This window comes from Pelophylax lessonae, assembly GCF_965119305.1.
Source record: "Pelophylax lessonae genome assembly, chromosome: 13".
Classification (NCBI taxonomy): domain Eukaryota; kingdom Metazoa; phylum Chordata; class Amphibia; order Anura; family Ranidae; genus Pelophylax; species Pelophylax lessonae.
In genome coordinates this window covers 27,348,737-27,376,159 of record NC_138780.1, presented here as the reverse complement: position 1 = coordinate 27,376,159, position 27,423 = coordinate 27,348,737, and the positions used below count along the sequence as shown (strand labels likewise).

Genomic DNA, 27,423 nt, shown 5'->3' with positions numbered 1-27,423 from the left:
TATGCTGTGATTGCGCTGATTTGATTTATTTCTTAATTCCTTGGACTTCATGGCTTGGTTTGTGCACTGTTAACTGTGGGATCTTATAAAGACAGGTGTTTGCCTTTCCAAATCATGTCCAATCAACTGAATTTACCACAGGTGGACTCCAATCAAGTTGTAGAAACAGCTCAAGTATGATCAGTGGAAACAGGATGCACTTGAGCTCAATTTTGAGTGTCATGGCACAGGCTGTGAATACTTATGTACATGGAATTTTTTTTCCTTCTTTTTTTTTTAAATAAAATTTGCAAAGATTTCAAACAAACTTCTTTCCCGTTGTCATCATGTGGTATTGTTTGTAGAATTTTGAGGAAAATAAGGAATTTAATCCATTTTGGAATAAGGCTGTAACATAACAAAATGTGGAAAAATTGAGGCACTGTGAATACTTTCTTGATGTACTGTATGGGACATCAGATCCCTGCCCCCTGCCTTCTGCAGCTAAGGAATGCTGTGTAAAATGTGTGCTTTAGAAGGCTGTACAGGATCCAGAGACGTGGGATAGTATCTCGGAGCTCTAGACTTTGTTAGCAGGTCAGGACTCTAAACTTCCCTATCAATTAGCCTGTGAGGCGGACCTGGGGGAGACTATCGATGAGGACGTTTGGTCCAAGTGGTCAACCATAATACGCAAGGGAGATCTAAACACTTCCCTGGTGGAGGCGATATTATAAGGTACCGTCACTGTAGTACCTCGTTTCGATGCGGTTAGCCAAAATCTAACCGGATGCATTGCCTCTTTGCTTCAGGGGGAGTGGCCAGGAGGGTACAATGCTCCACATTTGGCGGACATACCTGAAAGTCAAACGGTTTTAGATAAGAAATTTTTTATTTGGTTTATTTGGTGACTGGACTGAATATACCAAAAAACATTAATACAGCCTTATTTTCTGATTTATCAAGTAGGCTACCTATGGCACTTTTCCACTACAAGTACCGGCTCGGCTCTACTCGGCCCTGCTTGGTCCGGTTTGCTTTTCCACTGCATGGTACCTCATGGTACGGTGTTGGAACGGTTCGGTACGGTACGGTATGGTTTGCTTTTCCACTAAAGTAGTACTTAAGTTAAGTGGGTGGGATAACAATGATTCTCTGACCCATCAGTGGCTAGTAGTGACTGCATGCAAAGGATTGTGGGATATGGTACCGGTATGGTACCTCTTGGAACCACAATCGAGGGGGGTACTGTTTTAGAAAGCCGTACCATTCGGTTCCATGCAGTGGAAAAGCGCTGCCGTACCGTACCGAACCGTTCCTACACCATACCATGCGGTACCAGCAGTGGAAAAGCACAAAAGTGACCCGATCCGTTCAGTTCAATGCAGTGGAAAAGCGCCAATCTCAGGATCCTCACCTTTTTTATCCTCCTGGCAGCTAAGACCACCATAGCGTGAGAAAGGAAAACCTCTGTGATAAACTTAGCATTAGTGAAAAACAAAATTTACCGGATCATGATAAATGAAAAATTGACTAGCATCCTTCGTGACCAACAACATCTCTTCAAAAAGGTTTGGTATCCCTGGATTAAATATCTTCAGTAACCATGGGGGGTGTGGCGGAGGGAGAGGTCAGTAGTCTGGAGCATGGTGATCGACTGTAAACTTCTTTTTCTCTTTTGTCCTTTCTTTCTCCTATTTCTTTCCTTTTACTATTGCTTCATACAATTTCTAACTTTGTTCTGTTTTTGGTTTCTACACCAGGGGCGTAACTACAGGGGTTGCAGGGGGTGCAATTGCAACCGGGCCCCATGCTCCAGGGGGCCTGCACGGCTCCCCTATACACTTGGACAGGAGGGGCGGCGGGGGCAGCATGTAGAGAAATCACTGTCCTCCTTTTTCCTCCTGTAGCTGCAGGAGGAAAATGGAGGAGATTGGTTCTTCTGTATGCTGCCCCCACCACTCCTTCCATCCAGTTCACTTGTGTTCTGCTGTCTTTGTAGGACTTGTGAAAGGGTCCCGATGCAGGACCGCAATAAAGGGCCCCGCAATGAGAGTAAAGGGTCCAAAGATCAGTGGGAAGAGCCCCAAGCTTGAACGGAAGGGCCCTGGCCAGGGGTCGGGGGGCCCTTCATGGTTTCTTGCACCGGGGCCCTGAAGGTTCTAGTTACGCCTCTGCTCTACACATTTGATCGCAGGCTTTAAAGGTTACCCTAAGCCTAGTTTATACTTGGTAATGGGTCTTTGTTATGACTTAATGTTGGCAAATTTGGTTCAATAGCACAAGAGTCCCTTTGTGGGGTTCTTCTCTTCCTCCTCCTCTCCAATGCTTTTTGGAATCATATAAAAATAACAGTTTTGAATTGCTATACGTGTTAGTACCAACATTGTTATGCTCACAGTGAATGGTCTTTCTCAAGTCAGTGAGTTCTAGGCATCACACACATCTTCATCTTGTTCTCCGGGCAGAGACGGCCATGGATAGTAATTTTGCTAGGTATACAGTAGTTGTGCAATGACCAGAATGTAATGATCTGACACCCACTATTATAACACGGTTGTTGAACTTGTACCTGTTTTTTAAGAACCCCTTTATCTGTCAAAACTTTCTCTTCAATAAAAACCATGGGAAAAGAAGGCTGTACAGGAGAGAGTGCTGTAGATAAACAGATACAACTTGTGTAGGAGGATTTGTTTAATCTCTGTGTATCACCTGAGGCCAGTCACTTCACTGGATTGCAATGGCAAACCTAGACAACATTGTGAAAATAATGAAAAGAAATGGCTGCACTCAGATGTGGTCAAAATCCAGATTTATTGGACATCCCAATGTGGAAAAAAAGTGGCAAGGTAGATGCGTTTCACACACTAATATGTGCAGAGATGCATAGTAACTAAGTAGAACTACTTCACTACTGTACTTAAGTACCGAAAGGCGGTATCTGTACTTTCCTAGAGTAGAATTTTTTTCTCCTACTTCCACTTTTACTTCACTACATTTTTTCCATGATTTCAATACTTCTACTCCGATATTTTTTTTTTGTGCTGCATAGTTACTCGTTACAATTATAAAAATTACCACTGCCAGAACAGTAGATGGCAGGTTTCATGAAGCTCAAAAAATGTGTATAATGTCATTTTGTAAATCAGCGCATACGAAAATAAATGCTACTGTATGTATAAATAAAATGGTCTACATATCTGCTGTTAAGGGGAAAGAGAACCTCCCCCAACCAAGCAGAGTCACAAGCATACATAGACCTTTTTTCTGGTAAGAGGCTGATTTTTCTTTTTTCACTGGAAGTTGAGAGCACGGGTTTTGCAGTTTTGTTTCACTGGAAGAGTCTATTTGGATATTATTTTGCACTTACCTTCATCCGCCGGGTAAGGGGGAAATCCACAAGGTGGTGGGAGGAGTCTGCACCTATTATTTGGAATAGCACCTATTTGATTCCTGCACCTTTGAAAATATATTCATCTTGTTTTGTCACATATATATGGTATTATGGAATTATATATATGGACTTTTTATTGACTTTGATTTCATACACTCTTCCTTTATTTCATTATTGGAATATATTGTTGTATATCACATTGGTTTATATATGATTTTGCGCACCAATAAGCTGTGGAGAAAAAAAAAACATGCAGGGAAGAGAAGGAGGGATGCTTTACAGGTTACAGCCAAAGGTACTTTTACTTTCAGTACTTGAGTAGCAAAATTAAAAAAAAAAACTACTTGCAATACTTAAAAAAATTTTGTACTTAATACTTTAGTACTTCTACTCAAGTCACTTTTTGATCGAGCACTTCCACTTCTACTCAAGTCACTTTTTGATCGAGCACTTGTACTTTTACTCAAGTATGGATTTCGAGTACTTTATACAAGTGTGAATATGTGTGCTTAACCACTTAAGCCCCGGAAGATTTTACCACCATTCCGACCAGGGGGTATCTTGCGATTCCGCACTGTGTGACTTTAACGGACAATTGCGAGGTCGTGCGACGCTGTACCTAAACAAATTTGGCGTCCTTTTTTTCCCACAAACAGAGCTTTCTTTTGGTGGTATTTGATCACCTGTGCGATTTTTTGATCACGCGCTATAAACAAAAAATGAGCGTCAATTTTGCAAAAATAGCAATATTTTTCACATTTTTTTATATGAAATTCCCCCCAAAAAAATGTAAAAATCTAAATTTTTTAACATTTTCGGCCAATTTGTTTTATGCTACCTATGTTTGGTAAAAAAAATCGCAAAAAGCGTATTTTGATTGGTTTGCGCAAAATTTATCGCGTTTACTAACAAAGGGAAAGATTTTTGTCATTTTTGTTGTTTTTTTTTAACGCGTAATGGCGGCGATCTGCGATTTTTTTGCGGTACTGCGACATGGGGGCGGACAGATCGGACCCTTGACTGACATTTGTGACACTTTTGGGGTTACCAGTGACATTTCTACAGTAATCAGTGCTATACATATGCACTGTTACTGTAAAAATACACTGGTAGTGAAGGGGTTAACTTTATTTGGGAGGGAGGGGCTGTGTGTATCCCTAGGGGCGTGCTTTCTACTGTGATTGGCTGTGGCTTGATCTGTAAGGACACTGATCAACGGATCTACATACTAGATCCGTGTGATCAGTGTCTTTACAGCGAGGAGAATGACAGGTGGCTTGTTTACACAAGCTGCCTGACATTCTCCCTCTCCCCCGCCGATCGCGAGTGACCGGCGGACATCGGGTCCGTTGTTCACACGCGCGGGGGGGTCCGTGACCACGCGGGACGTGCGCTCGCTCCCTAGACCCTCACAAGCTAGTGACGTAGCCCTACGTCACTTTGCCTGTGAGGGGCTGACTGCCGACGTAGATCGGCGTTAGGCAGTCGGCAAGTGGTTAATCATTACCAATGATAATGGTAATGATTAAGCACACATATTAGTGTGTGAAACGCGTCTACCTTGCCACTTTTTTGCCACATTGGGATGTCCAATAAATCTGGATTTTGACCACATCTGAGTGCAGCCATTTCTTTTCATTATTGACTGTTCACGGAGGCGAGCTGGGACGAGCACCGCTGTTGGTCATCAAGCTTCCCATTACCTTGAGCAGTGTATCTCTTTCCTTTGTAAACATTGTGAAAAGCAGAGACATCACCCTACCGACAAAGTGCCGTATAGTCAAGGCTCTGGTATTCTCAGTAGTAACCGAAGAATAGATGCTTTTGAACTATGATGTTGGAGAAAACTCTTGAAAGTCCCCTGGATGGCAAGAAGATCAAACCTGTATATCTTGAAAGAAAGCAACCCTGAATATTCACTGGAAGGACAGATCCTGAAGCTGAATCTCAAATACTTTGGCCACCAAATGCGAAGAGAGGACTCATTGAAAAAGACCCTGATGCTGGCAAACATGGAAGGAAAAAGGAGAAGAGGAAAACAAGATGGGTAGATAGCATCCTCAAAACAATGAACATGAAGTTAAGCAAGCTCCGGGAGGCAATCGAGGACAGAAAAGCCTGGCGCACTATGGTTCATGAGGTCACGAAGAGTCGGACAAGAACGACCGAACAACAACTACTTTAGGCTGGATAGAGAGCTTTTATATTTCGTGTTGTATATAGCGCGGAGTTCATTATACTAATCAGAATCGAAACCTGATAACATGATATTTTTTTAACATTTTTATTACTTAATAATCTCCTGAGCAATGACACTATAATTGCCGTTTGGCATACACACATCATTCAGGTCTTCAGAACAGCATTTTGCTTTGAGGCATTTTTCCAGGTCAGGGTTACTCATATGAAGTAGCAATTGCTGCTGTCAAGCCAAATGTCTAGCTGGGTATCAATAAAAAATGGTCTGACAGTACAAATTTGGGGTTATGTTTAGTCTATCAGATAAGAGTAAGGTATATTCTGTACATCAGGCCTGTCACTTCAGGCTACCTCAGTATGTGATATATAGGTGTCTGTTATGTATACATACTAGGCCTTAGGCTTAGGTTTTGTCATAAGTATTACATAGTGCAGTGTCAGTGGCATAACTATGTGTTAAAGGATCTCTATAATGTAATATATTGCAGCTTAGCAGTCCTTTCATATGGTGGCTGCATTCATTTTCCTAACAAAGGGTCTAACCCTTCCTTACACTATCCAACACTATAAAAAAATGGCTTTACCTGCACTTAGTGTACCTAAAGCCAGGGACAAATTAATAATATATTGCAGCTTACCAGTCCTTAGACTTGGTGGTATTTTCTTTTTTCAAGCCAAGTACATTCTCTGCAAGTACAGTAAATGATCTATTGATCCTACCAGAAATCCAGTGACCTTTTAACTTCTTGTGGATTGAACTGAAATCTCAAATAATGTTAACCTCCCTGGCGGTCTGATTATGTCAGTATTTCTGTGCTAAAGGTGGTACATTGTTTTGCATGGAAATCTGTTGTTTTATATTTTAAAACTCACCTTCCCCTGCGATCCCCTGCCGTCCTCCCGCTGTGTGCTCAGCCGATGCCAGCACCTGTCTTCCGGTTCCCTTCCCTGCGATCCCCCGCCATCCTCCCCCGCCTTCCTCCAGCCATCCTCCCGCTGTGTGCTCAGCCGATGCCAGCACCTGTCTTCCGGTTCCCTTCCCTGCGATCCCCCGCCGTCCTCCCCCGCCTTCCTCCAGCCATCCTCCCGCTGTGTGCTCAGCCGATGCCAACACCTGTCTTCCGGTTCCCTTCCCTGCGATCCCCCGCCGTCCTCCCCCGCCTTCCTCCAGCCATCCTCCCGCTGTGTGCTCAGCCGATGCCAACACCTGTCTTCCGGTTCCCTTCCCTGCGATCCCCCGCCGTCCTCCCCCGCCTTCCTCCAGCCATCCTCCCGCTGTGTGCTCAGCCGATGCCAACACCTGTCTTCCGGTTCCCTTCCCTGCGATCCCCCGCCGTCCTCCCCCGCCTTCCTCCAGCCATCCTCCCGTTGTGTGCTCAGCCGATGCCAGCACCTGTCTTCCGGTTCCCTTCCCTGCAAGCATTGCGACGCAGGGGGGTGGAACCAGCGGCAAATTAAAAAATGGAAGATGAAGAACGACTATGGCGTTTCTGCACAGGAAAAAAGAAACTGATGTGACATCAACATTGGTGTGAAAAGTACATAACTAGACCATCATGAAAACAGGTGCCAACATGTATAAAAACTGATTGAATGCACATTAAAACTGATATAAAACTGATAAGAAACTGATGTCTCTGCAAGTGAAATCTGCACGGTTTTCCCATCAGTTTTCATGCAGGTATGGTGTGAAAAAGCCCTTAGGCCTAGCATAACTGCCATTACTGCACTCTGGCAATTTAGTTCCAGTGGTTTATAGATCAAGACCAGTGGCGACTGGTGCTCCATGGGACAGGGGGGGGGGGCGTCAGACGGACCTGACCACACCAGCTTCAGCCCCCACCGCACACCTTACTCCCCCCAGTCACCAGCTCACTCACCCTGTCCTGCCCCTGGACTGACATGTGGAGGTGGCGGCTTCCCCCTCAGTCTCCTCTGTGTACCCCTTTGTTGGTTGGGCTTCCCCTGCATCTACTCTCTCCTCCTCCTTCGCCAATAGGATGGATTCTTCCTTCTCAGGATCTCAGGACACGCTTCCCGATTGGCCAGGAGGAGAATCTGCGCGACAATAGCGAATATTCATTCGCTATTGTCACACAACTGGGTGGGCTCAGGGCACAGTGCTTTGCGCCCCAAGCCCACCCTTTTTTGAAGCCTATTACAGCCTCTGGCTCTAATCACGTGCTTCAAAAAAAAAAAAATCCCCCACTGGAATCCATGGGTCCAGCACCCTGCATGTAGATTAGGGGGCCGGACGCATGGATAGGGGGGCAGCTCCCCTGCACCTCTAATAAATGGGCCGCCACTGATCAAGACTGCTCACTGATGCACTTCAAGTTACTGATTATGCTGATCTGGGCAGCAGGTGTCATCCTACACCTTGCCCTTTTTGCTAATTATCCTGTATTCTAAAGTGTATTATTACTGTAGCACCCTCCTCTAATATGGAATAGACTGCAGGGGACCCAGATTTTTTTTTTCCCCCAGTTTACTACCGCTGTAATAGACTTGACTGCTGAGGCGCATAGGCCCAGAAAAAGAGTTACCATAGTAACAAACACCCCCCTTGCCCCCTCCCCATATAAAAACCACACTTAACACAATTAAGTTGGAAAGGGCAAGGCCACAGTTGTACTGTGAGCACTCTTAGACATTAACAACTTAAATTCCAAAAAGGGTAAGGGGGGAGGGTCCTTACCATCAGTGCCTGACAGACAGCCTCCCCCAATTTACAAACAAGGGCATAACCCATTACCGGAACTTTAACTGCTGGCAAGGTCAAAAACCGCCACAAAAGCTGTGACAGACCGACCAAAAGAAAAACAGGGTGGGGGGGTGGGCAGCTCTTCACCACGATTCTTCTTAAAAGACCCAGAATTCCCTGGGTAAGGTCCTCTTACTGAGCTCAGGCCCAGCCCCATACCCAAGGCTCTGTCCAATCCACTCGTCCCATATAGCCTCCTGCTTGATCCAAGCTCTTGGCCATGCCCCCATCAGTCAAGGCTCTCTTTGCCTAAATGGGTCAAGAGGCCTTCGTTATCCCTAGGTTCACACCTATGCATATGGCGCATTCCACATTTGCATGGGCGAAGCAGCTAATTCACTTGAATGGGTTGCTGTACTCGCAGGAAAAAGGTCCCTGTACCCTTCTCAAAATGCAGCCACAGGGAAATTACATGGTGCTTTGCAGCTGCATCTTCAGATGCATGGGGGTGCCATTAACAATGAACGGCAGCCCCGTGAATCTGAAAAGAGCAGCAAGTTTTGGCTACGGAAACAGGTGCGATTTACATGCTGTCACGCACCCACCCGCAGTAGTGGAAACTTAACCTATGTGCCAGCTTGGAATATTTGAAATATAATAAATGTAATATTAATTCAGGGTAATAATACAAGCTTTAATACAGCTTAAAGCGGAGTTCCGGCCACAAAATCAAGCTTGTAGATTTTATATCATCCGCTTCCTTGTCCTTACCTGAGCAATAATTGGATATTCACAGCCTTTTTTTTTTTTTTACTTACCTTAGTAGAGAGCATAATATACTCACCTTACCATCCACTTCCTCCTCCTCGGCCGCACGGCCGCGCCGTCACTTCCTGTCCCGCAATGCGTCCTGGGAGCTCTTACTCGTGGCTCCCAGAATGCAATGGACGGTGACGAAGGCGGCCGTCTGCTCCTCTCATCGCGTGATTTCCAAACAGGAAATGACACGATGTTAGGCGGAGCACAGTACTCCACAGTACATAGTACTGGGCATGCGCGAGATTTCGCGCTGGATTCACCGGCCTCCGCCCACTACAAACAGGAAGAAGGGCAGACATTTCCCCACAACGGACTCGGCGATCCAGGACAAAGATGGCGGCGCACACACTAATTTTTAAAAAGTAAGATTTAGTGCTTGCAAACATATTATTCCAATCTATGAAAAGATTAGCGGATGTGTAGAGGTCGAAGGGTCACTGTTTGGGGGACATTAAGAAGGATTCTATGGCCGGAACTCCGCTTTAAGTGCCAGCCTGGTATATCTGAAATGTAATAATTGTAGCATTAAATCAGGGTAATAATACAAAACGTTAATGGAATTTCTGCGCCAGCTTGGTAGATTTGAAATGTAATAAGAGTAATATTAAATCAGGGCAATAATACAAGCATTAATACAGTTGCCAGCTTGGAATATCTGAAATGCAATAATTGTCATAATTCATTTGCGGAAAAAACTCCCACAAAGAAGTCAAATAGCAACAATAAGAAACTGAAAAATACTACCATATATTAAACAATAACAACCAGCCATCAGTACATCCTGTCCCTAATAATAAGATAACAGGGAAGACATGCCAAATTATGATTACACGGTTCAGCGATAATTACAGACACAGCGAAAGTGCGAGGGGAACATGTGCGTGCAGGTTCAGGTATTGCTGGAGTCTGGGATGCAAATGTTACTACGCCATGAGCTATAGTTACAGATTACGGCAAGAAAATAGACGAGGAATATTGCAAGAGATAGGAGAGTGATCAGAGAGGGGGGAGAAAAAAAGGTTTGAATATCAAATGTTAAAAGGGCAGTACATGTTAAAGTAAAGCAGTGACAAACCTAGGGAATTTAATTTGTAATATAAAAGTCCATAAAATGGGATTGTGATTCAGGGATGTTGGCCAATATCACAGAATAATCTCAAAATTCTTCTTCTATAGATCCAGAGCTATAGCTAAAGATATATGCAAATCAATGCTGCTCCTTAAAGTGTAAACTTACCCTTTCAGAAAATAATTAAAAGGTGAATTAACATATATATATATATATAAACACACACACACACAGTATATACCCTACCTACCCTTACCCCCCAATTCCAGCTGCACTTACCTCCATGGGTGATGCGCTGTCAGTGGCAATGCAGCCGGTAAAGCGGTCCAGAGATTTGAAATCCCCCTCTTCTCCCCTTGATTCTGATTGGTTAATGCCGGCACAGAGCATTGCTCTGATTTGTCCTAGGAGTCCTGCAGAAAGATGGGGGAAAAGACTGGAGACTTCAAATCCTCTGACCGATACACCAGCTGCATGGGCACTGACAGCTCATTACCCAAGGAGGTAAGTACAGCGGGGACCGTGGAGGGTGGGGAGGCTGTAGGGTGTCTGTTCACCTTTTCATTTTTTTTCTGTACCGTGGATGCAGACAAAAAGAGATAGGACACCAAACACTAGGGAGCAGCCCGGTTATAAGACAGTAAGACGATAGTAGGAAGCGGCTTCAGCCTAACTCCTAAGAAACTTAAGGCTCGTACACACGAGTGGAAATTCGGCCGGGAATTTTCGTCCGACGATCAATCTGCCGATTTTCGGCTTGTTAGTATGGTGCTCTCGACAACCGACTCCGACTTTTCGGCCGAAAAAATCCTGGTGTGCAGGCTATAAAATTTTTGTCCTCCGTCAAAACACGTCCGATTTTCGTGCAGTCAGTACAGATTTCGATGGGGAAAAATCTTATGAGCAAGACTGGGCATGCTCAGAGATGAAAGAACACATACAAAGCAATCCAACACATGACGTCACTTCTGAAGTAGAATTCTGTCACGCGGGAAAATTTGTGTGCAGTCTAGAGCACATTCCAACCAACAGACACCACTCTGGACAAAAGATGGACGAGCGGTCGGTGGAAATTCGTTGCGTGTGTACGAGGCTTTAGAGTATCGCTCCAAGTGCCAAGCCAAAGGAATGTCTTGTGTAAGAAGGGTCTTCAGCCTAAATCCTCAAAGGCCATGCCCCTCTGATTCACTTTACTCTGCCCACCAGGCTTAGTCATAGTGGTTTATGTCTAAGCCCGGGTGCAGGGCGAAACGCATCAGCAGGGCATCGGCTATGAGGTTTTAGGCTGAAGACCCTTCTTACACCAGACATTCCTTTGAGTTGGCCCTTGGAGTGGTGGTCTAAGCTTCTTGTGTATAAACCTTTGATGCAATCACAATTATCCGGTAGGCCCTGCTGCCCCCAATCTTTTGTACTTTCCTATCCTTGATTTAGCAGGATATTGCTCACTAGATCAGTGTTTCTCAACCTTTTTTCAGTCGAGGCACACCCCAAAAATTATGGAAAGTCTCAAGGCACCCTTTAAAAAATTATGGACAGTCTTGAGGCACCCCATCCTAAAAGTTTTACATGTTGCAGCAACATACACATACGTAGGGTGCCCAACGTTTGAGGTACACGTTGGTACTGACTAGTATTCCAATGTTTCTCTTTTTCCTCAGTTTTTCTCCATCACTCAGCTAATATGACCCCAAAACTTATGGAGAGAAGCAGGGGAGGGTCAAACAAGCATGCAACGCAGGCGACTGACATCCTCCTCATCAACTGATGATGTCATTGGTCGTTAGCAGGTCGGCAGCTAGAGGGTCGTAATGGTGCACAATGAAAACCTGTGACTTTGTGTAACTTAAAAGGCAGGCTTCATCCACCCGCTGCCCTGTATACAATTTTTGGGGTATTTTGCTGAGGCACCCCTGAAGAGACCTCAAGGCACACCGGGGTGCCTGGGCACCCTGGTTGAAAAAGGCTGCACTAGATAACAGAACCATTTCTCAAAATCATGCCAGTGGGACCCATGCACTGTGTGTGTCGGGAATGCTGACACTTTTTTCCTGGGGACAATTACAACCAACTGGCCCTTTCATGGTAGGCACAGTATATTGTGGTCTAAATGTGTGGTGGAGAGGCGGAGCAGATAGCATCATGATCTCTGCCTTGCTCAATCAGTGAATGTCTTGTATTCACTGAAAGAAATACAAGGCATCTCCTGACTGGCAGAGTTGCAGGAGTAAGTATTTAGCGCAAGGGGGGGGAAGTTTCTTGGGCACCGACTGGAAGAGGACAAGCTTACTGTATGTAGCATAGGCTACAACAATAAATTACAGCATAACCATCGACCACATGGAGGTGGCATATGAATAATTATTTTGAGTCAAGCAGACCCAAAATACGGTAGGTGCTTAAACTAATCTCATTCCTGAAGTTCTTCAAATTTTTAATTTACCTTTCTTGCACTAAGTTTATTCAGTGGAAACCAAATGTAAAATAAGGAGGCTTATAGGAACAAGGACATTATAGATAAAAAAAAAGGACTTCTGCAACTCCCAAGAGCCCATTGCTCCCTAAAAACCACCAAAACCACCCAAGATTTGCCTTCCCTACTGAATTTTTCCAAAATGCCCTTATGTCGTAAGAATCTCTCTAATTTGTACTGGTCTAGGAGGTAAATGTCCCTCTTCCTTCCAGCCCAGTCCTCCCTTTTGTGTGTGGCTGATACTGAAGTTTGAGAGAAAGGGCAGTACCAGAACCAGGGAACACCATGCCCTGGATTTACAAGGGCTGGGATCCAGGTGCTGATTATACCAGCCATAATATGGAGTTAACTAGAACTCAAGTGTAGGAAATGGAGGCCCAATAAAAAAATAAGGTCAACTCAGCTGTGTCCGATCGGTTATATTTAGTAGTAAAACGGTCACGTGTGACTGGAGTGTTCCTTTAAGGGTTTATGACAAAACATAAGCAAAATGCATTGCCAAAGAATCTGGCATATGTTGACTTGACAGGTTCAACAGCTGTACGACAATGACCCAAGCCAATCTTTCTCCTTGTTGTCTACTGGTTTACCAGGACAACTGGAACACTTCAAGTGTTAATGGCCAAGAGAGCCGCTTCTATCCGCTTAGAGTAAACCGTGTTCCCATGCTTGGTTTATAATCCACGTTTGGCCCAGATCTGCCTGGAGGAAACCCAGCCAATGTCATATTACTGGGCTGCAGAGTATTTGGACTCATCCAAACAGTGCTGCACTCCACCCCGAATGACTTATCACGTATAAAGGATTGCGTAGTTTTCTGATGAGCTACAATATACGTGCTGTGGCTCCAGTAATAATAATCGCCTGGGGGCAAAGTCCAGTAATTCCTAATTATGGGAGAATTTGCCACTTGTCTTAATAGCCTATCTGGAACAAAGGTCCCGGGACAAGTAATGTGTCAACTGCCTGTATCAATAAAGGCAAAGTATCATTTATTTGTATTGAGCTCATAGTTTGAGTTATTAATGAAGTGTTTTAAGTTGTTTTTAAAGACTTTCATATTTTTAAAATAATTTGCATTTTTTTTAGTTTAATTAAATATAGATGTATACATTTTTTTAAAATTATAGATTACTTACTATAGGGATCACTATAATTGATACAGTCTTTCTCTACTCCCCTACCTAAAGAGGGTCTTTACCCCGATTCAGTACCAGAACAGGTTCACCCAATGCAAGGATGCTTATTTGCTCCTCCGCCCCCCATGCTGCTACTGTATGATGTGGAATAGGCGTAATACCCTATGCCCATTCTCTGCCCCTTGCTCCGGCTGCCCAAGGCTAGCATGAAGGGTGCACTCAGCATGTGTGGCCAATCACTTCCTTTCTAAGAAATGAAAGGTGATTGATTTTTGTGTTGGCTGGGACAGAAAGTGGGAGTGTTGTGTGTGGAACACACATGAGACCACAGCCAGCTGATTGCCAGCCACTGGTTTGGAGCACATGGTAAGGGGAGAATGTGGCACCCCCATGAAAGTGCTGCGCCCAGGGACACTGCTCCTCCCTTTCCTTTACCCTGGTGCTATTCTCCTCCTGCCACTCCTCTTCCGCACCGCCATCTTCAAATATCCTGTGCATGCAAACATGGTATCTGAGACCTTGTAGAGACCCATGGGGCATGGTGCAAGTGGTATCTAGGTATCATGGTATCTGGGAATTTTTAGAGACCCATGGCATGTGTGCACTTGTTTGGCAATCCCCTGTGTGTGCACCAACATGCTGTATGATTCTGACAGTTCCCACATGCCCCCCCCCCCCCTTAGTAGACCACTGCCTCCTAGGATGTGGGACTTGGACATCCCAAGAGGTAGTGAGTGTCCTTATGTAATTTTCACCTTGATGAAGATGCAGAAAGTGCTTTGCTGTATCACAAAAAAAATGTTCTAAATATTTCTAAATTAATGAAAGTTTCTCTAATTCTGTAAGGGGGGGGGGGTGTTTCAGAGAGAAAAAGTTTTGTAATGTGTGCTTTTCCCTGATTTAAAACTTTTGAACAGGAATGAATTTTATTGCAGGAGCGACATACAATTGCTAGGGACCACCAGGCCCATCTCCACCAGCTTTGGTGAAGACCAAGTGGTACTGAGATTCCACGTCTTGGGCAAGCCCAGAGGGTATGATTACATCTTGAAACCACTTAACCTCTATGTGTGCTGATGGACCATCCTTGCTCTGTGTACATGCCAACTGCAACTTACTGTATATAAGGACATAACTGGACTTAACATGCCGAGCAGCCAACAGCGGAAGTTCAGAATCATCCCTTATATTTCTCCAGTGTCAGGAGGCTCTGGTAAAGCAGATCTAAACCCTATAAGGCTCTTTTCACTCTAGGGACCCCAATTTGCAGTGGATAGCTTTTCATACGGTGGTTGAAGGAGGCTTACAGGCGTTCAATAGGCAATGCTGCACCCTTTTAATGCCTGGGTTTTTTTTTTTTTTTTTGGCTTTTGCCAAAACGGCAATTTTGCATTGAAGGAGTGCACCTCAAGCTTTGGTATACGTTTGCAGCGTGGCTTCTATTCACTTACATGGGTGATTCGGACAGGTGATGCCACCTGTCAAAATCAGCTTGTAGTGCTAAAATTACCACACCATGATGCAAAGCATCACAACAAGCCTTTTGCTATGACTAAAGCCTTATATGGCTGAAACGCGTCAACACTGTTTTTATTTGTGACTTGTACTCTGTGAATGTACAGCCTGTGGCTGTATGCCTTCTTTTGCCCGCTATCACGGCAAGGTGTACTCATATAAGCAGCACTATGTCCCCTTGTAGATGGGAAGTCAGTGTGGTGTCGATTATCTACCTGTTTTAAACCCCACCTGGCTGCCCATGTAAAAAAAAAAATAAAAATTTGATAAATTGGAGTTTACCAGTCCTTAGATATAGATAGAATATTTTTTTTCCAAACTTTTCCCCTTTATTTTCACCCGTAACACAGTTACAGTACTGTCTAAGGGTGACAACAGTCACTCGCTGTACTCTCATCTAAAAACATAAGGGGTGTTGTTTTGTAGATCCGTATTAAATCTTTTTTAGGCTAATAAAATGTACTTTTATACCTTGGCAGTTTGCAGCGATAAACTTAATCTCATTTTAATATATATTTGCAGTAATAATGGAAGGTCTTGAAGCAGTGTAGGCCTTACTACCTAGGTTTAATACATTTCAGGACATCTTTTTATTTTTTTTACTACAACACAAGAGAAAAATAATAACGAAAAATGGCCACCGTCTCGCTGTGTAATACCTTCCATATGTCCTGCATCTAATTTCCCATCCCAATTGACGCAACCTTACAGATCCCAGACAGATGGAATGCATTCTTTTGCATGGGTAACAGAGACACAACAGAACATCCCTGCAGCATAAATCTACAGAAAATCCTGACTTATGATAGAACACAAAATCCAGCTAAGGCTTATGTGTAAAGGGTTAAAAAGGAAAGTACAATGAGCTCCTATATTAAGTTACTATTATGTGATGTTTACATCTGCACAAGTATATTTTTGTTGTAATTTTCTTATTGTAGAGAGTAGAGATTTTCAAACTTGTCAGTAGAGGGAGTCCTCAGTGGAATCAGTTCAATAATCACTTAACAACTCTGTTGAGATAAGTCATCACCCTTCTCCTTTCGACCATCTCCTCCCCCCTTCTTGGCCAATAGCATGCCTTCTCCTTTCGACCAATCGGGAAACAGGTCTCAGGACCGGCTTCCTGATTGGCTGGGAGGAGAATCAGTGTGGCAATAGTGAATATTCATTTGCTATTGTCACACAACTGGGTGGGCTCAGGGCGCAGTGCTCTGCGCCCTGAGCCCACTTTTTTTAAGCCTATTAGAGCCTCTGGCTCTAATCAGGTGCTTCAAAAATAAAAAAAACCCCATTGGAATCCATGTGTCCGGCGCCCTGCATGTAGATTAGGGGGCCGGATGCATGGATGGGCCGCCACTGCCTAATAGCATTCAATATTTACCTTATTCATACAAAACAAACATATATGCACTTTCATTAGGCTAATTGCTATGCAATTTCTTTTTATAAATGCATCCCTGTGTAATAGAGTTCTTCTTTATAGTAAAATTTTGCATTAGGCATTAGTAAAATTTTGCATTAGGCATTTCCAGGTGACAGGCCGTCAACCTCGAATATGAAAGATGTAATGAGCACATACCTGGCACCCTGCACTGTCAACAGTAGTAAAATCTTCAGGCAAATCGATTTCCTTGTCTTCCAGGGAGCAGCTCCAATTTTTGGACAGTTCCAGCAGGGTGATTCACACACATTACTATAAAGCAAGAAGACGCTGCGTGCCTGAAAGGGTGCAGGTGAGGTCAGTAGTAATTTGTTCCTCAGCAGTCAATTAAGGACAAAGATATCCATTCATGAAACAGCAAATTGGTGACCTTACCACCTGGATGCCCATAAAACTGATCTAGGCATGGTGCCCACATTCATATTACATTCGTTTTCCCACACATTATATCGGCATGTTACAAGATAAGTCGGTATTGATCTTTTTAGTTGCATTCGTTATTTACTTGGAAGCCAAAAAACTCCAGCCAAACCTATTGTAGAGCTTTAGGTCCCATTCAGATTTGAATGTGTCCTTTGGGAATTTTCAGGCTACAGCTATTTGTTTTTAAATGATTTATAGCCAATTGGGAAGCTAGTTACTAGTCAAGAAAAAACACAAAAAAAATTGCACTTTTTTAGGCACTCCCATTGAAGTCTATTGGGGTCCCAAAAGAAGCACATACCATTCCAACAATGAGCATCAAACTTCAAGCAACTCTATGCTTTTATATGAACAGGCACCACTGAATATAATGGAAATTCTAATGTCCTTCATTAACCACTTTAGGACCAGAGGATTTTCCTGCTTTACGTCCAGGCCACTTTTTGCAACTTGGCACTGTGCGACTTTAACTGACAATTGCGCGGTCATGCAACGTCGTACCCAAACAAAATTTACGTCCTTTTTTTCCCACAAACAGAGCTTTCTTTTGGTGGTATTTGATCACCTCTGCGCTTTTTATTTTTTGCGATATTAATAAAAAAATAGCGACAATTTTGAAAAAATAACAATATTTTTCTACTTTGACAGTTAAAAAATATCCAATATATTAAATTTTTGTCATATATTTAGGCCAAAATGTATTTAGCTACATGTCTTTGACAAAAAAATTCTCAATGAGCCTTTATTTTACCGCTTTAAGACCGGAAGATTTTACCCCATTCCTGACCAGGCCATATTGTGCGATTCGGCACTGCGTTACTTTTAACGGACAATTGCGCGGTCGTGCGACGCTGTACTCAAATTAAATGTATGTCCTTTCCCCCCCCCCCCCCACAAATAGAGCTTTCTTTTGGTGGTATTTGATCACCTGTGCGATTTTTACTTTTTGCGCTGTAAACAAAAAAAGTGCGACAATTTTGAAAAAATAACAATATTTTTCACATTTTTTTTATATGAAATTCCCCCCCCAAAAAAATGTAAAAATCAAAATTTTTTAACATTTTAGGCCAATTTGTTTTCTGCTACATATGTTTGGTAAAAAAAAAAAAAATTGCAATAAGCATATTTTGATTGGTTTGCGCAAAAGTTATCGCAGCTAGTAACTACGGGAAATTTATGTCATTTTTATTGGTTTTTTTTAACTAGTAATGGCGGCGATCTGCGATTTTTTTTTCGCGGGACTGCGACATTGCGGCAGACAGATCGGACCCCTAACTGACATTTTTGACACTTTTGGGGGTACCAGTGACATTACTACAGTAATCAGTGCTATACATATGCACTGTTACTGTAATAATGACACTGGCAGGGAAGGGGTTAACTTTATTGGTGATCAAGGGGTTAATGTATGCCTGGTGCTTACTAACGTGTGTGGGGGGAGGGGACTGTGTGACACAGGCACAGATCGCAGGTTCAGATATGCTGAATCCTGTAATCTGTGACTGTGTGTCACAGAGGAGATCCGCCCGCTTTGTTTACACAAGCGGGCGGATCTTCTCACTCGATCCCCGACGATCGGGGAAGAGCGGCGGTGATCACCGCCTCTCCTCCCATGGCCCGACTCCCGCTGTGTCTGAATACGCGCATGCCGCCCACAAGGGGAGGAGTCCAGCGACGTAGGTCTACGTCGCTGGACGATAATGAGCCACTTTGCCGCAGTACGCTCAATGTGAACGGTCGGCAAGTGGTTAATGTGCTTCTGGTGAAGATGTAAATTGCTCATGTCTGAATGAAGCCTGAGATACGGTATGGTAGAGTTACTATTCTGTCGGGTTCTTATTTCTGTCTGGGACCCCAATGGGTAGATTTTTTCTCACTTCCTGTCTCTGTAACAGAAAATGGGAAACCAGGACAGGAAGACAAAGACACCATTAAAAACATTATCAGAAGTTCTTACCCATCCTCACAAATGTGTTATGGTCTGTAGTGCTCTTGGGAGAGATAGGGACACAAACTGTAAAAAAAGCTTGACAGAGGATATTTTGTCTGAAGTTGGGCTTTAAATTGCTGCCGTCAACGTAGCACATACGTGTGGTGGCAAAAGGGTGGGCTTCAATGCCTACATGCCTCACATATGCTCCCAGCACAGAGACCAAGCTGTCCAAGACAGCTCTCGGTTCATCCTAACAATTTGTACCTGGCAGGAGTTGCTCCCAATCATGTGACCATTGTGACAGCCAATCATAGTGGTCACATGATTGCCGATACTTTCCCCCCCCCCCCAGGTATTCAGAAAACTTTTTACAGGGACGCCAGAGTGGGCAGGAAGGGGTTAAAGTGATGATGTGTTTTGACCAAACAACATGTTCACACTACTCAAGGGACTCTGAAAAATGTACTTACCTGCCACTCTCCTGCCCTCCCCTTGAAGCGGAGAGCCCATGTATCATGGTGCATGCTAAGACGCAAGCTAAGGCCCCTTTAACTCTCTGTCCCATAATTGGCTAGGTTTCTAGTTATGCCCAGCAAGATAAATTCCTCAGCACCTCAAGGAGACAACTACATGATGAGGTAGAGATAGCTGGGCAAGGAATCTGTATCCAGATGAGAGGCCCTCCACTGTCAGAACCAGCATGCAGGTAGACAAGCCAGAGCCTAATACCTTTAGTACACAATTTCTCCAGAAATACTTACTACTTGGAAAATGTCTTCAACTGCTACAGAGGACTCTAATTCAGGTGTACCCCTGTGTCCTGCGGCCTAGAATCCCTCTAGCTGTTCACTTGTGTTACCAGACCTAACCTGGACTTCCTTAAGAGGGATGCTGTCTCAGCTGACCACATCTGATGAGGCAGAGCTGGCTGGGCAAAGGATCTGTAGCCAAGTGAAAGGTCATTCACTGTCAGAAACAACATGGGGGTAGTCAGGCCAGAGGCTAATAGTACAACATTTCTCCAGAAGACCAATTTACTGTAGGGAAAACTTCCTCAACTACTATCATGGGACTCTAGTTACGTTGGGCCCCCTGTGTCCTCAGGCCTGGAGTCCCTCTAGCTGTTTACCTGTGTTACCAGAGCTACCCTGGACTTCCTTAAGAGGGATGCTGTCTTGGTTAATTACCTATTATGCTAAAGTTTGAGTTGGTGGAAGCCTTGGGTTTGGTGGGTGTCAAGCTATAACCACTTTAAAAAACGCTCTCTTGGATAAATTTGATAGCCACAGCTTTAGTTTGCTGACAATGGCCATCAGGGTTGGCCCAGGTGAGTAGTGTCATTAGCTGGACCCACAAGGCAAGGGGATCTAGCCAATAAGTAAGCTAAAAGGAGGCTACATTAAACACTTCCAGTCCCAAGAAAGGTGGCACATAAAACACAATGGCAAGTGCAAACTTTATCTGGTAGAGAAAGAACCAAACTGCCAACCTGGAGGCAGTGATAACCTGAGCTAGGCTGGATATGCACTCCCTCTGCCGGGAGCAGACAATGGTTCGGCAGGAGGGTTCCCCCTGTCAGCACTGTCTGTGTTGATGGGGAAATCGTGCAAATTTTATTCGCACCATGTATGGCCGGCCCTAGTCCCTCACCTACAAGAAGTATGCAGATAAGAATCAACTTTTCAATGGCTTTCCTGATTTACATGCTTGTTTCAGGTCAATGAGAACGTTTGAAAGCCCAGAGACAGCCAGGCAGATAGCATTATTAAAAAAAAGGTAAACAATGGCAGCCTATGTCATTTTTTGAGGTTGAGGTTTATGCTAAAGCTGAATTCCAGGCACACAGCAAAATACATATTGACAGTATATCCCTTGAGAAAGTCACGTGGAGTGTCGCAACGCGTTGGGAGGAGCCGGGTGACGTCACTTCCGGTCTACGGCAGAGACCAGAAGTATCAAATGTTTTACCGCATCTGCGGCTACTTGCATGTCCTTACCTAAGTGTGAGTTTTGCCATTTTTGTTTTTTCAATAAATTTACTTGCTACACTATGAGGTAGGGCTGCACGATATTGAAATAAAATCACATTGCAATATTTTTTTCCCAACGATATATATTGCGATATTTTTTCCCAACGATATATATTGCGATATTTTTTGCTCCCATCTCATACCCCCCCATTGTATTGCACCCCCCCTCACATATCGCTATATAGACCTCTCCGCCCCCCCTCTTCCCAGTGTACATGGTACAGTCGCCTCCCCCACCCCGTATTTGGTACCATCTTGGCGGCCTCGGCCCACGTACACTCCCTCCGCCTCTTCTGTTTCTCCCTCATGATCGGGGTGTAAAGTCGGTTCTCCTGGAGGGAGGGGGGATCTCTCTGGCTGGGGGCAAACGGAAACGCGGGAAGTGGGGGTAACGCTGGGAGTTGTAGTCCTCTCCCCCGGGCAGCTCCTTCGCATCGGAATCACACTCCCCACAATACACTTCCGCCCCACAGCATAGTGAACCAATCACCTCTTGAGTAGCGGCACAGCGAACCAACCAGGTGTGCAGGCACGCGTGATTGGTTCGCTGTGCCGCTGCTCACCGCTCAAGCAGGAGATCTAGCTGCAGGGCAGACTACATGTGGGACGGATGTCAGGCTGTGTCCTACCACCACTGAGTCCCGACTGCTCTGCCTTCCATATCGTATGTTCGGCGATGTGACTATCGCCCACGCTCGCAGCACGATATCGATGTTCCCATCGACTAGAGTTCAGCCCTACTATGAGGTCCTCTTTATTATGTCCCTGATACGAGTGAGAGTCCCTAGAAGATTACCTTGGCCATCACAATTTAAAGAGGCGGTACCATTTATTGGCGGATTCACCTTAAGAGCGAGGGATCTACTAGTGACCACACAAAAGCCCCAGAGGTGGAGGAAGACCCTGAGCCAAGCCTGGTGACACATTAAAAAAACACACTCTTATTTGGAGGTGAGCGGCCATTGCACTTATTTCTGGATTAGCACACTTTAGTGACACGTTCTTTGTCTGCTGGCAACTTGAAGATTCACAAGAGTCACTATGTGCAATTGGAGAACCTTATTTTTTGCACATGGACATTTTGATTAATATGTTCATTCACCACCTAGTGCAATAATATTAATTTTTATTTTTTCATTTCACATATTATAAGCACTTTATTTATTTGCACTGATTACGCATGAACTTTTTATTTCTCAGTATTTGTGCATTTATATCCTCATTCATTGAGTATATCATTTCAAACACTTATTTATATAGGCAGTTTATGTATCCATGTAATCAGTACAGCCAGAACACTAAGCAGGGAAGTAAAGGAATATTCCGAGAGCGGAGTACAGCTGTAGACAATACCTCCATTCCCCTTCACTGAGTGTACAGCATGCTTCCCAGGGCATGAAATATGCCTAGCTCACCGATGGCTAATTCTGTACAGGGACTTCCCTTGACCTTCCCAGCTATTCCAGGAGTTCCTGGCATCATATCTGCAATGGACTCCATCCAACTCCATAACTCAGTCTGTTTACACCGGACTCTTTTGTGAGTAAACAGCTGCAGGTCCATCTGTCTGTTCCTGACATGGAAAGCAGGTATAAAGGACTGTAGTTTTAGTTTATGGTGTGGTTTCTTGCAGTTTAACGCAAGCACATCAAGTCCAAGCTGTGCTGTCACTTAGCTCCAGCACATGCCGATCAGCAGCTCCCGGCCGGGACCCGCCATCTGTCAAAGCTAGTGACAGGAGAGAGCTTTGTCTATGTAAACAACACAAAGCGCTCTTCTGACAGCGACGATGTGCTGGTTTTTGTTTCCCTGCAAAGCAGGGAATAAAAAACGACGCATCCCTTAGTAAAAGAACCACACGTTACACATAGTAAACATAGTTAGGTACACATTTAACGCTTTGATTGCCTCCGATGTTAACCCCTTCCCAGCCAGTGTCATTAGTACAGTGTCAGAGAATATTATTAACACTGATAACTGTACATAGTTACATAGTTAATGAGGTTGAAAAAAGACATCAGTTCAACCTATGATGTGTGTGTGTGTTTGCTGTTAACCGCACATTGTATACCCCTGTATGTTGTACATTGTATACCCCTGTATGTTGTGGTCTTTAAGGTGCCCATCTAATCGTTTTTTGAAACTATCGATGCTCCTTGCTGATACGGCGGTTTGTGGAAGAGAATTCCACATCCTTACTGCTCTTACAGTGAAGAACCCCCTGCGTATTTTAAGGTTAAACCGCCTTTCCTCTAGTTTTAGTGAGTGGCCACGTGTCTTATTGTATTCCCTTTCTCTGAATAGGTTTTTCCATATGCTAGGGTTGGCAGTACAGTATTTGTACATTGATATCATATCCCCCCTCAATCGTCTCTTCTCCAGAGAGAATAAGTTCAGTGCTTGTAGTCTTTCCTCATAGCTGTATTAGTATTCAAGCGGTTGTATACTGAAAAAAAAACAAACAACCTGCAAGACAAAAGGCATAATGAGCTAGTATGCATCGCATACTAACTCATTATGAAAGACTTACCTTAAAACGAAGCCCCGACACAGACCCCCGGACACCGCTGTGGGAGCTGACATGCTCCCTCAGTGACTCTTCCGGGTTCGGCGGCTCCGGCGCTGTGAGTAGCCGGAGCCGCGATGACGTCACTTTCCTGGCAAGTTCCCGGAAAGGAACTCTGAAGGTCCGTCGGACCCTCAGAGCCCATGCGCCGCTAGCGTCAGCGGCTGCATGCAGTGCAAATATCTCCTAAACCGTGCAGGTTTAGGAGATATTAATTATACCTACAGGTAAGCCTTATTATAGGCTTACCTGTTGATAAAAGTCACAAAAATGAGTATACTACCGCTTTAAGGATCTCACCATTGACAGCCTGATTTGCTTGCTTATTATCTCTGACTGTACCACTGGATGTTTGTAAGTGCATTTCCGTTTGAATTAATAAATAGTTTTAGCGGATTTACACTATGTTTGCCTCCTCTGGTTTGTATTTTTAGGTCATCGGTTGACTGAGAGCTTCATTCTCCCTTCACTCCACCTTATACCTACCTTACTTTTGGAGCCTCTGTGGTTACAGCCTTAGATAGAGGAATCCAGGATCCACTTTGTGAGCCTCATGTGATCCATATGCTGTATGGTATTTTGGGTATGATGGTGTTGGGATCTGGCAACCACTGTGACCACATTCATCACCTTGGATATTAAACTCACCCTTACACATGGGACTTACTTTGCTATATTTTCACCTTTTTATTATTTTTCATCATCCAATTGATTGTTTCTAGTAGACTGTTATGGTTTATTTCTTAATTTAGCGCTGCACTATATAACTGTATTAGTGTCAGTGGCAGTTAGCCAGTTACCGAACAGTGTCAGTGGCAGATTGCCCGCTGTCCCGCTATAAGTCGCTGATCACCGCCATTACTAGTATACTAGTATGAAAAAAAGAAATAAATAAAAGGTTTAAAGGTCCACAAGGTTTAGGAGTGTGTCTATGGGAATGTTTGACCATTCTTCCAGAAGTGCATTTGTTAGGTCAGGCAAAAATATTGGACGAGAAGGCCTGGCTCGCAGTCTCAACTCTAATTCATCCCAAAGGTGTTCTATCAGGTTGGGGCAGGCCAGTGAAAGTTCCTCTACCCCAAACTCACTCATCCATGTCTTTATGGGCCCTTTTCTGTGCATTGGTGTGTAGTCATGTTGGAACAGGAAGGGGCCATACCCAAACTGTTCCCAAAAAGTTGGGAGCATGAAATTGCCAAGAATGTCTTGGTATGCTGACACCTTAAGAGTTCCCTTCACTGGCCAAGCCAAACCCCTGAAAAACAACCCCACACTATAATCCCCCCTCCACCAAATGATTTGGACCAGTGCACAAAGCAAGGTTAACAAAGACATGGATGAGTGAGTTTGGGGTGAAGGATTTTGACTGGCCTGCACAGGGTCCTGACCTCAGCCCGATAGAACACCTTTGGGGTGAATTAGAGCAGAGACTGAGAGCCAGGCCTGCTCGTCCACATCAGTGCCTGACCTCACAAATGCACTTCTGGAAGAATGGTCAAACATTCCCATAGACACACTCCTAAACCTTGTGGACAGCCTTCCCAGAAGAGTTGAAGCTGTTATAGCTGTAAAGGGTGGGCCAACTAAATTTTGAACCCTATGGACTAAGACTGGGATGCCATTAAAATTCATGTGCGTGTAAAGGCAGGTGTCCCAATACTTTTGGTAATATAGTGTATCTCACTATAACTTTAACACAAACCAATCAATATACACTTGTTGGAATTTTTTAGCAAAGACATGTAGCAGAATACATTTTGGCCTAAGAGCCGGTTCACACTGGGGCGACTTGTCGCCGCGGGTCGCCTGCCATAGAGTAGCACAGGACCCGTTCTAATAGGAGCGACACAAGTCGCTCTGACTTAGAAAAAGGGTCCTGAGCTTCTTTGGGGTGACCTGGAGCGACCTGCATTTACTTCAATTATATGAAGGTCGCAGTTCGAGCTGCGCACCGCAATTACACAGGTCGCCCCGGCAAGTCGGGTCGCGCCTGTGTGAACCGACTCTAACTGTATGAAGAAATGTGATTTTTAACATTTTTTTGTTGGATATGTTTTGTCACAAAGTAAAAAATGTTTTTTTTTTTTAAATGTATACTCGTTTTTCATTTATAGCGCAAAAAATAAAAAACCCAGTGGTGATCAAATACCACCAAAAGAAAGCTCCATTTGTAGGAAAAAAATAATAAAAATGTTGTTTGTGTACAGCATTGCCTGACCCAGCGATTGCCAACTAAAGTAGTGCAGTGCCGAAAAGCAAAAAATGGTCTGATCATGAAGGGGGTAACATTTTCCGGAGCTAAATTGCAGAAAATGTCAACAAATCAGCCAGGGGATTACAGGCATCATCATTGGTTGGTAGGACATGCACAGGTCAGCTTGCACCATGTCCTGACTCGTAGGAATAGCTGACCTTCTTTCACGTCTCTTGCACGGTTCTTGGACAGGAGGTTGTTCTCTACCAGTTTTTGGGTGCACTGTGATCCACCACCTGTGACTCTCTAGATCCCTCTGACTTACCTGCTGCTATTACTGTGTCCTGCTCACCACAATTACATGCCCAAGCTCAGGAGGAGAATATCGGGGAGCAACACTAAAGTGAGTAATTTTTCAGTCGAGTGATGTGGGACAGGAGACGGCTGACAATGCTTCCCACTGAGCAAATTTCAACCGGTTTCTCTGTAAAAAGTAAATATATGCCACAATCAAAAACTTAGCTCCATTTGTTTAATTTGATTTGTCAAAAGATGAAAACTGATGAAACTGCATACGTCTCCAACCAAAACCACCATTCTTGACGCGTTTCACCAATGCTGGCTTGGTTACGAGGATAGGGAAAGTGGGAAGAATAGGAAACCTCACCTATCCTTGTGAACAAGCCAGCAGTGGTGAAATGCATCAAGAAAGGTGGTTTTGGCTGGAGACATTTATTTATGCAGTATTAATCTTTTGGCAAATTAAATGGAAAGAAGAGCTAGGTTTGGAGTGTGGTTTATATTTACTTTTCACTGAGAGAGGAGACTGGCTGTCTGTGTGGATTGGAAGAAACAAGTCTGGAGCGGAGCCATGGGTTTGGTATGTTTGGGTTCCTCAGGAAGTCATAGAGTGTATCGCTATTGTATGGCCGAAATTAGTACAGTATATGGCCAGATTCGAAAAATTTGTCAAGCAAAACTATCAGATTGAGATTTTTCATACTTTTAAAAAGAATGCTGTGACTGAAAAAGGCCAGCCAAACTCATAGACTAATAGACTTGATAGGTCGTCCAATGGCCAACTAAAGAAGCACATGTGGCAGGTTGACAACACTGCTGCTAATTGTGAGGTAGTGTTGTCAACCTAAAATGGGATTTGCTGTTACTAGCAGGTTTAATAAGTTCAAAGACCTGATAGTGCTGCTTTAAATAAGAACAGTATTATTTACAGTGATTATACAATTGTGAAGTCCATGACGTAAGGATCACAAAAAGGTCAGCACAAGAAAATTTCCCTCATGAGCTCATTTAACGTTATCGGCGTTTTGCTCTGACTAATCTTTTAGTCTCAAGCCAAACAGATGGGCTAATTTTGAAAATATCTTGGTACTTCAGATACTGCAAAGAAACATCTGACTAATCAATCACAGAAATTACTTATAAGTGTTAAATGTCCAGATCAAAAGTAATGAGTTGACATATAAAATAATTTAAGTCAACAACACAAGACCTACTGGTAAAATTTCACAGTAGATACCTTTG

General features: G+C 43.9%; 1 protein-coding gene across 2 annotated transcripts in view; it reads right to left on the bottom strand.

The window, feature by feature from the left end:
- The window catches only part of ADAMTSL4 (ADAMTS like 4), a 386,071-nt gene that overhangs the window by 327,719 nt on the left and 30,929 nt on the right, over window positions 1-27,423 (bottom strand). The gene's annotated exons all lie outside the window — the stretch shown is intronic.